General features: G+C 37.0%; 1 non-coding gene across 1 annotated transcript; it reads left to right on the top strand.

Moving 5' to 3' along the window:
- The first annotated feature begins 14,449 nt into the window (after positions 1-14,449).
- LOC124888249 lies at positions 14,450-14,553 on the top strand. Its single transcript, XR_007046380.1, has one exon. It is a non-coding gene; the product is annotated as a small nucleolar RNA R71 (small nucleolar RNA).
- Positions 14,554-14,786: the final 233 nt, after the last annotated feature.

The raw sequence follows: 14,786 nt of genomic DNA on the forward strand, positions 1-14,786 counted from the left end.
TATAGGCGCAGGTGCTACCGGCAGTCAGCAGATTCTAGGCCCATGTGTCAGGCCAAAAGTTTTGGCCGACTTTTGTGCAGTATGGACTTGGAGTTTTGACCTTTTTAAAACCACTTATGGTCCCATAACCTATGTTTGAGGTCTCAAATGTAAAATTAGATCCAAAAGTCCACAACCTTACACATTTTGCTCATTCTCAAAGTTTTAACTTTTTTGCTCAACTTACCGTTTGGTACTTATGATCATGATGGGTTGATCACATAGCCCTCTTACCTGGAAATTGATGAATGTAGAAATTTTTTACCATATTTTGGGTAAGTCCATGAGCTAAGAACATATGAAAAAGAAAAACAACAAAAATGTAAAAACTAAAAATAGTGGGTTGCCTCTCACTCAGTGCTTGATTTTACATCATGGCACGATGTGGCTTTGTTGGTTACTCAAACTTCACCAAAAATCCTATGGGTTGCCTCCCATTCAGTGGTTAATTTAAGGTCGTGTCACGACACGGGTATCTTTACTACTCAGAATTCATCAAGATACCCATAGCAATATGCTCTAAGGTCATCAATACAATCACTCATCGATACTACCCTCATGTCGGTTGGTTACTTCATTGAATTTCAAATGTTGAATGTAGCCTCCTCACTGTTGACTCTAAATTTTAGCTAACCTTTCTCCATGTTAACCATTGCTCTGATTATGGCCATAAATGGTCTTCCTAATATAAAAGGCATTTCGGTGTGAACCCTACAGTCCAAAGTAACAAAGTCAGTCAGAAAGATAAAATTATCCACACTTACGATAACATCAAACGAGATTTCTACAGGCCTCTTCACTGTACGGTCAACCATCAATAGCCGCATCGAAGTTGGTTCCGAAGGGTTCAAGCCCAATTACTTGAATAAGGACAGCGGCATCAAATTAATATTAGCTCCCAAATAACATAACGCTCTAGCAAAATGGGATGACGCAATAGTTCTTGGTATAGTAAATGCACTGGGATCACATTTTTTCTATGAAAAATACCTAGTCGTGATGGCACCACAGTGGTGCATACTATCAACATCCTCAGATGTCACTCCTTTCTTCCTTATGACCAACTATTTCATGAACCTGGTGTATCCAGGTATCTACTCCAATACCTCTAGAAGAGGTATGTTTAAGCTCAATTTTTTTAGCATATTAATGAATTTCTTAAACTTACCTTCCTTTTTTTGCTAACTCAATTTCAGAGGAAAAAGTGTTGGCGGTCTCGGAATTATCTGATATCTGGATTGATGACCAAACCTTTACCTTTGTCTTAAACATCTTTACCTTTATCACCTATTACCTTCTTTGACCCAATAGTAATTATCTCATCATCAATATCTTCCATAGTAGGTCATGGGGGATCTATAATAGTGATACCACTCCTCATGGTTATAGCAAGTACGTGACCATCATTTTTAGGATTTTGCATTATGTTGCTCGAAAGGGTACCTGGCTCCTTCTGGTTTATAGTTGCTAACATTTTCCCAAACTGGTGCTCCAACTGCTTGAAAGCAGTAAAATGTGACTCAACCTTTTGGTCAATCCTGAAATATCAGCCTTAATCTCCTTAAGTCTGATCTCTTAATTTTCCTAACCCTTTACCATCTTAGCCAGCATCTCTTCCATTCAGGATTTTGCATCTCGTCTACTAGGTGGAATGTATCTATCTCCCTTCTTTTTTAGTCATCCTTTATTTTACAGTAACTATCTTGCTCTCTGCTATGGTCCCTGTATATATCATAATAGTTTTGAACTTGGTTACCTTGCTCTTGGGATTAGAAACCTGCCAATTGATGATCCAGATAATTCACTTCCTCCTCTAATTCTTACTTGTAAACTTTGGAAGCCGGCCCATGTGCTACTACTGCATTAACCTTCACTGAAGTCGTTGTTTTAATATTCTTTATAAGTACCCCAAGATTAGTACTTAGCAATGTAAACTTTTTCGTTACTTTGTCATCAACTACTGTCTGGTCATAGAAGGCACCAATAGCATAAGATCCTAATCCCCTCTCAGCATCCTAAGTTGGCAACCCTCAGTTAGTTAGCGAGATCTAATCTAACATCCTCGAAGTTGCCTCCTAGCATAGTATCATAAAAGCCCCTCCAGATATTATCTTTTTCCTAGATTTTGAGCTGATGGTCAGGGCTCTATAGAATCTCTCTAATAAGCTCATCCCTGACAATAAATGATTGGGAATCATACTCAACTTTATCTTGAACCTGAACCATGCCTCATACATAGACTCTGACTGCAGCTGCCTAAAGTTATAAGTCTCATCCTTGAGCTATAACATCCTATATGGAGGAAATAAATTATTCAAGAATTGCTTGAAAAACTCATTTCATGTAGTGATAAAGCCTCTTGGTGATTCCTCTAACCATAAAGATTCTTCTCTTGTAAGTGAGAAGGGGAATATCCTCAGTCTAAGTGCTTCCTAATTTACCCCAAGATGTGTGTACAAATAGCAGATCCCAAGTAAATTTGCAAGGTGCAAGTTTGCTTCATCTGTAGGCAGACCTAGAAAGACAACCTTCAGATTTAGAAGTTGGATCATTGCCCTTGTGATATCAAATTTCATGCCTGAGGGCAAAACAAGAGGAACAATGGCTCTAGTATCCTTTGGCTCAACACACCCCAAGTCTTGTTCATAATCTATATATGGTTGCATATATTGATATGCTGGGATTACTTGAACACGGGCACTAGTAGCTCTACTCTAATTTCCACCGAGTGCTACTCGGTGGTCAATTGTTTATCTTTGCTCAGCTAGACCTACCTCTCTATCTACCCACTGAGCTTCTTCCGTTGCTGTTCTCTCAGCTTTATCTTAAGTTAATATCTCACTAGTCTGATGATCAACAATGTCCTGTACTCCTTCGAGAGGGAGCAGTATAATATCATGAACCCCTTCAGGATATTCATCTCTTTTATGCTCAGACATCCTACCAGGTGTTTGTAGGATTCTCTCTAGATTCGGATTTAATGGGAGTAAGGGATTGCCTCTGCTCCATGTGCTAGGCATACACCAGTATGTGCCCAATAATGGAAAAAAAAACCTAGAACTCTAATAACTTGAAATCATAATTCAACATTGTGTTCCCCGACAACGATGCTAAAATTTTGATGACGTCCAAACAAAACCGCCTATTATATAATGATACGATAACTGTCAAATTATAGTAACCCAACATAGATTGGGGTTGAATCCTAAGGGAAAACGTGTAAGGGAAGAACTCAGCAGTTGTAGTGGGCAGGTAGAATAAGAAAAGTAAATAGGGGTTTTGATGTAGTAATTGCGAGCAAGTAAGTACATTAACTTTGGTTGTATTTAGTGTGGGTGAAAACTAGGATTGTATTCCACCTGTCTTCTTAACTCCATAGGCTTATCATGCTTTATTGAACCAACCTAATACATTCCATACAGAATTGATAAGCTATGTACCTTCATATTATTTTGGAAGAGCAGAAGGATTTCACCCTTTACCTTTTGAGTCTCAATGAGTCATGTTACTAACACTTATCTTGATCCTAGTTAACTATTACCTTTTGAGTTTTTAGTTATTAGATGAAACCTAACTATCTTTCTAAGATAGAACACAGAAGGATGGATTGACAGTTGAACTCCAAATTACTATTGGAGTAAGCAACAATATCTTGGTGGGATCCTAATGTGCGCACCTATTAAGAAAAATATAATAACAAAGAAAAAGCAATGCATGCATGAGTATCGATTTAGATCAATAAAATCGCTTCCCCTACTTCGTTAAACCGCCAGGGTTTCATATGGTTTTTTGCTGCACATACTTGTGAAGAAATCATTAAAATTCATATTCGAACGCACAGATGAAATCAAAATGATAAGAAGCAATAAAACCCACAAATGTAACTAAATTAATGAACCCAATTCAATATAATAAAATCCCAAGATCAAAATCGAATATTGAAATCAAAATATATTTGCGAATATCAAAAGTGTTTATCTCCTACTATAAGATACATAAAGGGTATTTATAGTACATAAGAAAACCATAAAACCAAGCCCAAACAAAATAGGGGTAAACAGGGTCGGTGGCCATATGTGTTCCGTACCCGCGGTTTGGTACTAGGCGCAGATAGTACCTCCGGTCTTGGCTCTAGGCGCATGTACAAACCATAGGTACTGAATGAAAATTTCCTGCAAGTTTTAGCTCTCTGGATCATGGACTTCTGGCACTTTCTTTTCCTACCTGTGATCCGTTTTTCCTACATGTAGTCTGTAGGTTGACTTAGAAGGTGTCGTGATTCATCTTTTCAACTCTTCTTTGATTCTCGAACATGCTTTGATCATGATCAAGCCGAAAAGTATCCCAAACATCCATAATTGCTCCAAAAATGGCCAAAAACATATTTTTCCACATATTTCAACAACTCATCATCCAAAACATGATTTTCTGTGAAACATATCAAAAAGGAATCATATCTAACAAAATAATCTTAGAACCTTTTATCTTTTCCTTATTTTAAGCGTTGAAAGTGCTATTTTTCTATAGCACATCATAAACCTGTTACACGCAGGCATTGATGTGCTATGAATTTATTGTAGCTATGATGCTTAGACTTGGAAAATATTCATGTACTTAAGGCTATTTTATTTAATTTGATGTGTTTTTGTAGTGTTTTGCAGGAAACTAGGTTTAGGATGCCAAAAGGAAGAAAAAGATGAATAATTGAAGTTTTAGGATAGTTTCTTAAGCATTTTTAAGTTTATGTTGCACTTACTTAGAAAATGTGAGTAAAGTATGTTGAAGAATTGAAAGTCTAAGGGCTAAGATCAAGGGAAAACCAAACTCTTCCACTTACAAACCGCCACATACGGTACGTTTGTGCTATATACGATCTCTATTGACCTTTGTATTCACAAGAATACAAAGTACAGAGAGCTTTAGAAGATGAGAAAAAGTTCTGTCGCTTAAAAAGGACACATACGCTTTGTATATGCTACATACAGTTCGTATGTGGCCTTTGTAAGTGGCCACCGACCTCAACTTTTTTAGATAATTCTGAAATCATTTTCTAGCATTTCCATGTATCCTACATACACTCCTATGATGTTTTTAAGTCTTATTATGTACATTTAGTCGAGTTTTCATATTTTATTTAGGATTTGATATCTAGGGTTTCTTATAATCTATAATACCCTTTAGGCTTTGTTTAATTCATTCATTCAGAGAGAGGCCCTTTGGGACTAAGTTTACATCATATTATTGTTCTTAGTTTGTTATTTAATCTAATAATTTGGTATTTTCTCTTTCATTATTGTGAGATTTATTTGGTAATTTTTTTCTATGGATTCCATGATCGATAGCATAACTATGAGCGACTAATTCCCTTACCTAGGATTGTGGGAACCCTGGCGGATTAACAAAGTAAAGAAAGTGCCAAGTCATTCTAGGTAAAGGATATTGATTGTATTATGATTTATTTTCTTTGATTGATTTCTTAATGGGTGGCCGACATTAATATCCCGCCTGTATTCACTACAAACCCGAGAGGGGGTAAATATTGGGAAAAGAAGATCACAACAATGATTTGGGGTTAACTACCAAAATAAGGTTATTGTATCATCTTCTTATGACAGATAACTTATATCTAATCAACTTTATATCGAGAGGAGATATGTGAAATTGGGGTCCTAGTCAAGGGTTAGTAAGGCGACACTCTAAGATCGGTAGAAGATTAGTGAAATTCACCAAATATTGTTGAGAGGTGGTTGGTGATACATAACTTGTCAAATTCTATATGCAAGATAACAGAATAGTCGATAGCGCACAATAAATCTATGGAATTGAGAAACCAGGAGGGAACGCAAGCCTAGTATTTGTCTTAGATTATTTACAAACAAAAGCATCCAAGTATTGTACCTTTAGCTGGTTACTAAAAATACCCCCATTTTACTTCTTCATACTTTCTAGTGATTTCAACAAGTTTGTGATGTATTTTTGGTATATTCTCGATGGGATCAATCCTAACCTAGTTAGGTTACTATATTTTGATAGCAACTGTTTTATCCTTATAAGGAGGGGTAGTTTGGGCGTTATCAAATTTTGGCGTCGTTGCTAGGAAATACGATTTTGGAGTTCTTAATTTAAGTTGTTGGAGTTATCAAGTTTTATTTTTATTTTTTCGTTTTGTTACCTACTCTTATTAGGATTACAACTTGGCCAGAAGAAGTATGTAGTGATGACACCATATTCTATTTATCCTTTTCCTTTTGATATGCTGCATTGCTGCAGGAGTGTGATAAATATATTACTGGAACATAATGAGAGCATGCTTGATATGTTGGTGCTCCTGAAAAAAGAAAATCAAGAGCTTATTCAAAAGGTTTATAGGTTTGGATTGGATATTCACCACTTACCAGTAGAATTGGATGCAACAGATATTGCATGTAACACCCAGCAAACCATTTATGGATGGTGTGAGACTGTAAAAATTATGAGAAGCCAACTTGAGGAGATAAAATTAGAGAAGTCTAAAATTTCTCATGCTATTATGGATAGTTTCACTATTAAGGATAGCATACTAGAGTTTTGTGGGGATGTAAAGAAGATTGCAAATCCTGCGATGGGGCATATTGGACCTTTTTCGAAGCATTTTTCCACATTGTGTTTGGGTAGTCAGATCTTGATCGAGCCATCCAAGAATATAGAAGAGTGAAAAGAGGAGGAAGAATATGTCTATATCGTTGAATTTTTCAAGCCAACATCAAAAAATTACATTCCTTAAGTAAGGGAGAAGAAGTACCACATGCCATATCTATTTCTTGGATCCTTTATTTTTATACGTCTATCCCAAGAAAATATTGGAAAATTAGAAAAATAATTAGGGGTGAAATTCATAAGTTCAAAGTGGAAAGAGAAAATAGAAGGTTAACTCTTGGGTTACCTTGATGAAGTTTGAGTAATCAAGGTACCCATGGGCTTGTTGGTGAAGTCTGAGTAACCAACAAAGCCCTATCATGCTGCGACATTAAATCGGGCATTGCTTGGGAGGCAACCCAAGGAATTTTATTGTTTGTATTCATGTTATTATGATTGGCATCAGATCTTCACACCTATGGTGCCAAAGCATGTTCATAACTCTCTTGTTTTGTAGGGATTTAATTCATTGGGGACAATGCATGATTTTAAGTCAAGGGTGGGGCTACTTGTGGGTCTTGATGTCCTCTTTTAATGTCGTGCCTCGTTTCCCCAGAGACCTATTCCTAGTAAGGCCAACATGTTTAGACGTATTGTGTTTTGTTTCGTGATGTTCTGTGTTTAACTAGGAGAAAAATGTGTATCTAGGGAATTTGAAATATTTTTGTTGATTTTTGAGAAAATGATACCCCTTAAATAGCTTGTTTTTGAACCATGTGAATGTATATATTTAAGACTTGTGAATCTTGTTATGGAATTAGATCTAAGGACATGTTAATCATAGATAACTTATGCATAAACTAGATAGCTCATTAGGGGATTTAAAGACAACCTTACTGGTCCGATAGTCTAGGGAAGCATTACACGAGTGCAAATAATCCATCCCCAATATGAAATCGAAATCAACCATGTCTAATACAAACAGATCCACCAGAGTCTCCCGACCACCCATAGATACGATACAACCCCTATAGACTCTTCTAGCCACCACAAAATCACCCAGTGGGGTAGAAATACAAAAAGAGTCTGAAACACACTTGGGACCAAAACTAAAATGCACAAGGAACAAATGGAGTCACATAAGAGAGAGTGGGCCCCAGATCAAATAAATAGTACACATCATAGGAAAAGAGTTTCAGCATACTAGTAGAGACATTAGGTGATGCCTTCGACTCCTAGTAGGTAGTAAGATCATAGAGATGGTTCCAACCACTATTGGATCTAGATGGTGCACCCCTTGGTGTCGGTGTTGATGAAGAGGCCGCTGGAACCTTGTTTAAACCTAAAGCAACCTTGGCCACTTGACAACTTCTAGCCATGTGCCCTGGCTAACCACAGTTGAAATACTTGTGCTTTCCATTATCACAGTAACCCTGATGCAATCGACCATAAAATTTACAGGGAGGATATAATAGAGCTGACTAGGCCCCTCTAGCCTAAGATTGGTCACCCTATGTCCAAAAATTTTTGCCACCTTGGAAGCTCCTATCATCCGACGACATTAGGTAGGGAGCACTAGCCATAGAGTAAGACCTAGAATTGACTTACTTCTTCTTTGGCACTTCCCTCCATCCCTACCACGCTGCTGTTGGCCACCACCCTGCTTATAAAATCTAAACCTCTTGCTCTGCCTCTCTACTATCTCAACCTGATTCTTCTTCTTTTTCTCTACCTGTTGCATGTACACAACCAAACTAGAAATATCCATGTCCTTGTCCAACAAGGCAGCCTTACTCTCCAAAATAAAGTCTCTAGACAACCCAAAAGCAAACTTCTTCATTTTGAACCTCATTCTAGAAGCCAACTCTGAAGGATACCGAGATAATTGGTGAAACTTCAAGGCATACTTTTGGAATGACATCTTACCTTACTTCAGATTAACAAACTCAACATTCATCACATCAGAATAAGGAGCTCAAGAAGGACTAAAGGGAACAGGTGGAACTCCAGAAGGGCAATAATGAACTGGACCCCTAGACCTGGTCTAGATCTCATAAAAAGCATGGGTCCCATCAACATTGTCCTCGGGTAGGATAGAAGAGTTTATTTGAACTTTAGATTGTCTGGGATGCATGATCTGAAAAGTGAAAAGATAGGAATTAGAGAAAATTTTAGGACCTTATACTTTACAACTCCAAAATAGAACACAAGAAAGAGAAACTTTCCTAAATGCCTCATAGCCTCTCCCTTATGAGTGTGGTTCAATGCACACCCTTAAAAGAGACTCTACTCGACACGACTTCATGGACTCCCAATTGACCATCAACCTAGGGATATGATACCAGTATGAATGATCCAAACCAGAGCCTAGTCTTCTCGGGTATCTTAAGTCCTACAAGGATCGGAGAACACCCCCAATACCTCACCATTGACCATCCTAAACCCCATGTTGGATGAATTTTGAACATATAAAAAAGTAAAAAATATAATTCAATGACTTTAAATAAAGTCTGTAACCATAATCCACCAACCTCAACCAAATATCCAACCAGTACCAATACCAAGATTGACACCAATACCGACACTACCCATGCCCACAGTAGTCTGATAAAGACTTTAACCAGAATCAAATAACATCCGTTCAGGACATGCCCCCGACCATAGCCAAAACCAAAATCCAAGAAATAAAAATAATGAAAAGAAGTTTATAGCATGAAATTGAGTCTTCTGGAGTATGGAAGCTCACCACTTTAGTCTGACTAAAAGTTATCCTCAAATACAAGTCACTGAGCAAGAGGAATAGTAGTATGGTTGATTCCTGTATCGCGTGGGGATACAGTGCCTGAAGATGGTTAGCAAAGTTAACTATTGCATGTAATCAGGGATAAAGATAAAATAATGGCGTTATTCAAAACCAAATCAAATAACCATATGAAATCACACACACAAATATATATATATATTTTGTTGGGATAGGGAATCGAGTTTAGTATGCATTTAAAACCTTAACCTGGGTTGTGCAGCTCTGCCATCCTAAATGCCCACCCACGGGCTATATGGGTTCAGCTCCCCCTGCTAAAACGGCCCCGGTATGTGTTATCCATATGAACCAAAGAACAAAACCTGATATGACTAGTACATCTCTAAAAATATAAAGTATTACATCATGCACATTGTCACCATGACCAAACATCACATCAACAAACATGAGTTTCCAGTATTGGTCCCCCCGTGTCCTCCACCTTCCATGGCTTTACTAAACAACCCCCTATAAGCCCATGAAAAAACAATTACACATTCTAACCATTTACCAAGAAGTCTTTTGTTTAGGCATTAACCATTGGTATCGTCATACCAAAATTAGAGCTTGCAAGTCTATCTTTTTATGCCATACCAAAACCATTACACTAAGTTGACTCCAAAACCATGGCCACCAAGGCCTTTCCAAACCATTTAAAATCAACCAGACCAGTTCAGGTTCCATTACTATTTATGCAATACAAAGATATCAAGAGTACTCCAACTATGTGACAGACTCATTCTCATTGACATTTTAACAAACAAGTAGAGGGCACATAAGTTTCAAAACCATAACCAAGTAATTTAGTAAATCAATAATACTCAAAAATTCATTTACCATTAACATGCATCCACAATGTCAAAATCATACTAAAAGAATGAAAGAAAATATAACTAAACCATGATAAACATTATTCAACCATGAACATCCAAAACCATAACCATTATTTCAAACCATAACAATATCATGAAAATCATACATTAAAATGAATTCTCTTTGTAAAATAATAATAAGGAAGGAGTAACAGGCGTTAGACACCAAGGAAGACTAAGAGAAACCATCCTAGAAAGCCTTAATTAATTATCAAGAAGAAACCCTAGCCTATTGCTAGAACATAGAGTTTGAGACAGATCCTAAGAGTGTTTGATTATGAATAATAGGTTATTGAAGTCCCAAAAGTTGTTTTATGTCGCGGTATCAAAGGGAGTTAAAAAGGGGAAATGTCCAGAATGCCCCCAACTTAAAACTGTAAAATTACCATAGGTGGTTATGAGTTGACCCCATGACTCATGACCACAACATACGACTCATACTATTGAGTCATCACTAATTTAGTGAGTTAGAAATCCATGCACTATTCACCATACGATTCCCTAACCCCCACTCGTGACCAGACCATACGACTCGTATGGTCCAATTGTACCCAAGACAGAATCCAAAAGGACTGACACTAGACAATATACGACTTTCCATAACAATTCATGACCTATCCTTACAACTCTTAGTGAGACGCTCATACTTAAATCCAAGTCAAGTTACTAAGTTTCTAATTAAATAAAGGATCGTCCTAATGACTTATCACCAAACTAAATAACCCACACCACCAAGTCATAACAACAATAAAAATCCAACCACCAACAACTCTAAACCTTACGAGTTGGGCCACCTGACCCATACCCATACTATATGACTCATATGATGAGTCGTTACAAGGAAAGTTAGATCAAAGCTCAGGAAATTTTCAAGGGCCAAAACCCAGGGTATTTTAAAGATCCATATAATTAAGCATGGCTTAGTTTCTCTCTTTTCCATAAGGTATTTAAGGGTGGCATGATTCATGTACACCACCACTTTGTGCCCAATAAATAGGCGTGAAACTTCTCAAAAGCATAGACCACCACTAACAATTCTTGCTCCATAACCGTGTTATTACGTTGATCATCATTCAAGGTCTTGCTCACATAATAGATCAGATGAAATAACTTTTATTTTTGTTGACCTAAGACCGCCCCCAATGCAATTTCGATTATATTACACATCTTTCCAAACAGAGATAACTAATCCGGGGCCATAATAATGGGAGCCGATACAAGCAACTCCTTGAAAAAATTAAAGGACTTCAACCATGCATCATCAAAATTAATTTTGCCCTGTTGCCAAGGAGTTTGCAATTGGGTGAGCTATTTTGGAGAAATCCCTAATAAATCACCGATAGAAATTGGAATGCCCAAGGAAACTCCAACATTTCTTATAGAAGTGGGAAGGGGTAATTGATTAATAACCTCTACCTTATCTTGATAAACTTACATACCTTTTCCTGAGATCTTGTATCCCAAAAGGATACCATCCGTCACCATAAAATGACATTTCTTTCGATTGAGAACAAGGTTGGTTTCCACACATCTCTCAAATACCTTACTTAGATACTCAAGGCATGACTCAAATGAGTTTTCCACTATTAAAAAATCATCCATGAATCCTCAACTATATCCACAAAGGTTAATAACATACACGGTTGAAAGTTTATCGGTTCATTACACAAACCAAAGGGCATCCGCTTGAATAGGAATGTGCTATAGAGGAAAGTGAATGTTGTCTTCTATTGGTCTTTTAGTGTAATACAAATTTTATTATACCCTTAATAATCATCTAAAAAGTAATACACCCTTTCCTAGCCAACCTATCTAGCATTTGGTCCATAAAGGGCATGGGAAAATGGTCTTTTTTAGTTTAAGAATTTAATTTGTGGTAGTCCATGCACAACCTATACCCCATGATTGGTCGGATGGGAACAAGGTAATTTTTTCATTCATAACTACCATATTCCACCTTTCTTTAGAACACATTGAACTAGGCACACCCATGTTCTATTGAAGATTGGATAGATGACTCCCATGTTAAGCCATTTTATAATTTCTTTCTTCACAACCTCGTGCGGGTTGATTTAGCCTTCTTTAATGTTCCACACTTCGTGCATGATCCTGTTCTAGTTTGATCTCATAGGAAAAAATGCTAGGATCTATGCCTATGATATCCACAATTGTCCATCCAATTGGTCTAATAAACTATTTCACTACCAATTTCAAAGCCTTCACTTGGTAAGGCTCAAGACAACTTGCAATAATGATTGGAAAAGTTTTACCATCACCCATGAATAAATATTAAAGGTGAAGAGGTAATGAATTTAACTCAATTTGAGGATGCTCTAGGATAGATGGTTTGCAGGCAAACTCTCCTAATTTTTTAGATGAAGGTTCAACTTTACCGAGTTCTTGGTATAAGATCCAATGCCCATTAAAGATGTAACCACTTTATCGAATGCTTCAACTTCATCACACACAATTCCACAAGACTCCCACTAATGTGTCATCCACAAAACTCATATCAACATAATTTAACACCTCATCATCTATAACATCGATCACCAAAATTACTTGCAAGTCCAAAGATTATTTCATGGACTTGCATACATTAAAGGAAGCCTTTTCATCATTAAGGCAAAATTTTATCTCGAAACACTCCACATCTACCAATTCTCTCTCAGTGATTAAAAATGGCCTTTTAAATAGGGATTTCATAGTCTAATGCACAATCAACGATCAAAAAGTCATCTGAAAAGATGAACCATTTGACTTTAACTAGAACATCATGAAGTATCCCCATAGGTTTCTTGTTAGTCCGGTCGGTCATTAGTAATTTCATAGTGGTAGGTTGAGGTTTCCCCAACCTTTGATTGTGAAATATGGTATATAAAATAAATTTACACCCACCCCGAGGTCACACAAGGCCTTTGCAAACTTGAACATTCTGATGGTACATAAGATTACAAAAGTTTCAGGTTGTTTCTTATTTTCTGACATCATGCTTGATATAATTGAACTACAATGATGAATCACTTCTATTGTCTCATCCTCCACAAGATACTTTTTGGAAGCTAATTCCTTCATAAACTTAGCATACCCTGATATTTCTTGCAAGGCTTTGATTAAAGGGATGTCGATGAAGAGGTTTCTTAATTTATCAAGAAATCTTTTGAATTTGGCATTTTCCCCCTTTTTCTTGAGTCGTTGAGGAAAAGGAGGTGGTATTATAATTGGTGGCATGGAGACAATTTTGGATTCTTTAACCTTTGAATCTTTAATGATAACTTTATTATGCTTTAAATCATCATCATTTGTCCTCTTTCTCTTCACTTTTATTTGATTATCATTTTCTCCTTTGCTGGGGGCATTATCAAACTACTTGTCTTTCCCCAAGAGTTTTACCACTCCGAGTGACAATAGCATTTGGTACCATATCACTCAACCTTTCTTCATTTTTTCTTTCCATAAGGTATACCAATATTTTATCAATTTTGCCTCAACTTGTTGGATGGTGGTTGAATAATATTCTACCATTTAGTGTAACTTGGAGAAGTTATTTCTCATTTCTCTCACTATTATGTCGGTCCCTTCGACTCCTATTAAAATTTGAGCCTAAATATCTTCATTAATGTACCTCTCTATTTTGCATGGAGACATGTCCCGATTCTCATTGTTCCGACCTTGATTCCCACCTTGGCCTTGAGATGAAACATGGAAAACCCTCTTAATAATTTGGCTACAAGCCCACCTTTTCATCACGCATCTCCTCTTCCACGTCTTCACATGCCATAGTATCCTTTGTATCTATAATACTGACTCTTTCAATGGAGGTACCTATCACATGTTTAGTAAGAAGTTCAAGGGGTGACATCACTTTCATAAAATTTGAATCTCTTTTCTCCTTTTTTATTACTTTGATATTGACACGCAAAGGATGAGGAGGGAGACCCTATGGCCACCTTGGCATCCTTTATGTGCCAACCCAAGCTAGACTGCTACTTGGTCTATTACACTTGATGTAACTCCATAAGGCAATTTAATAAGGGATCCTTCGGATACATTATCCACTATGTCTTTATTGACTTGGTCCAACACCCTATAGAATATTTGGAGGAGAATCTTCTCTGGTACCTTGTTGTTTGGACATTTTATAAGCTTTTCCTTAAATCTCCCCCATGCTTCATACAAAAGCTCTCTATTGTGTTGATAAAAATTTGTGATTTTATTATCCAATTACAACACCTTTTATAGTGGAACATAACTATCTAAGAAAGCATTAGTAAGTTTTCCTCACTATGTGATGGACTCGAAGGGAAGAGACTTCAACCACAACACTGCCTTACCCATTATAGAGAATGGGAAGAGGCTCAACCATATTGATTCTTGTGAGATAGAAGAAACATTAAATGGTGAGCTTATTTCCCCAAAATTCCTCAAATACAGGTTGGAATCTTCATGTAGTTGACCCC

This window comes from Capsicum annuum, chromosome 10 (genome assembly GCF_002878395.1).
Source record: "Capsicum annuum cultivar UCD-10X-F1 chromosome 10, UCD10Xv1.1, whole genome shotgun sequence".
Taxonomy (NCBI): domain Eukaryota; kingdom Viridiplantae; phylum Streptophyta; class Magnoliopsida; order Solanales; family Solanaceae; genus Capsicum; species Capsicum annuum.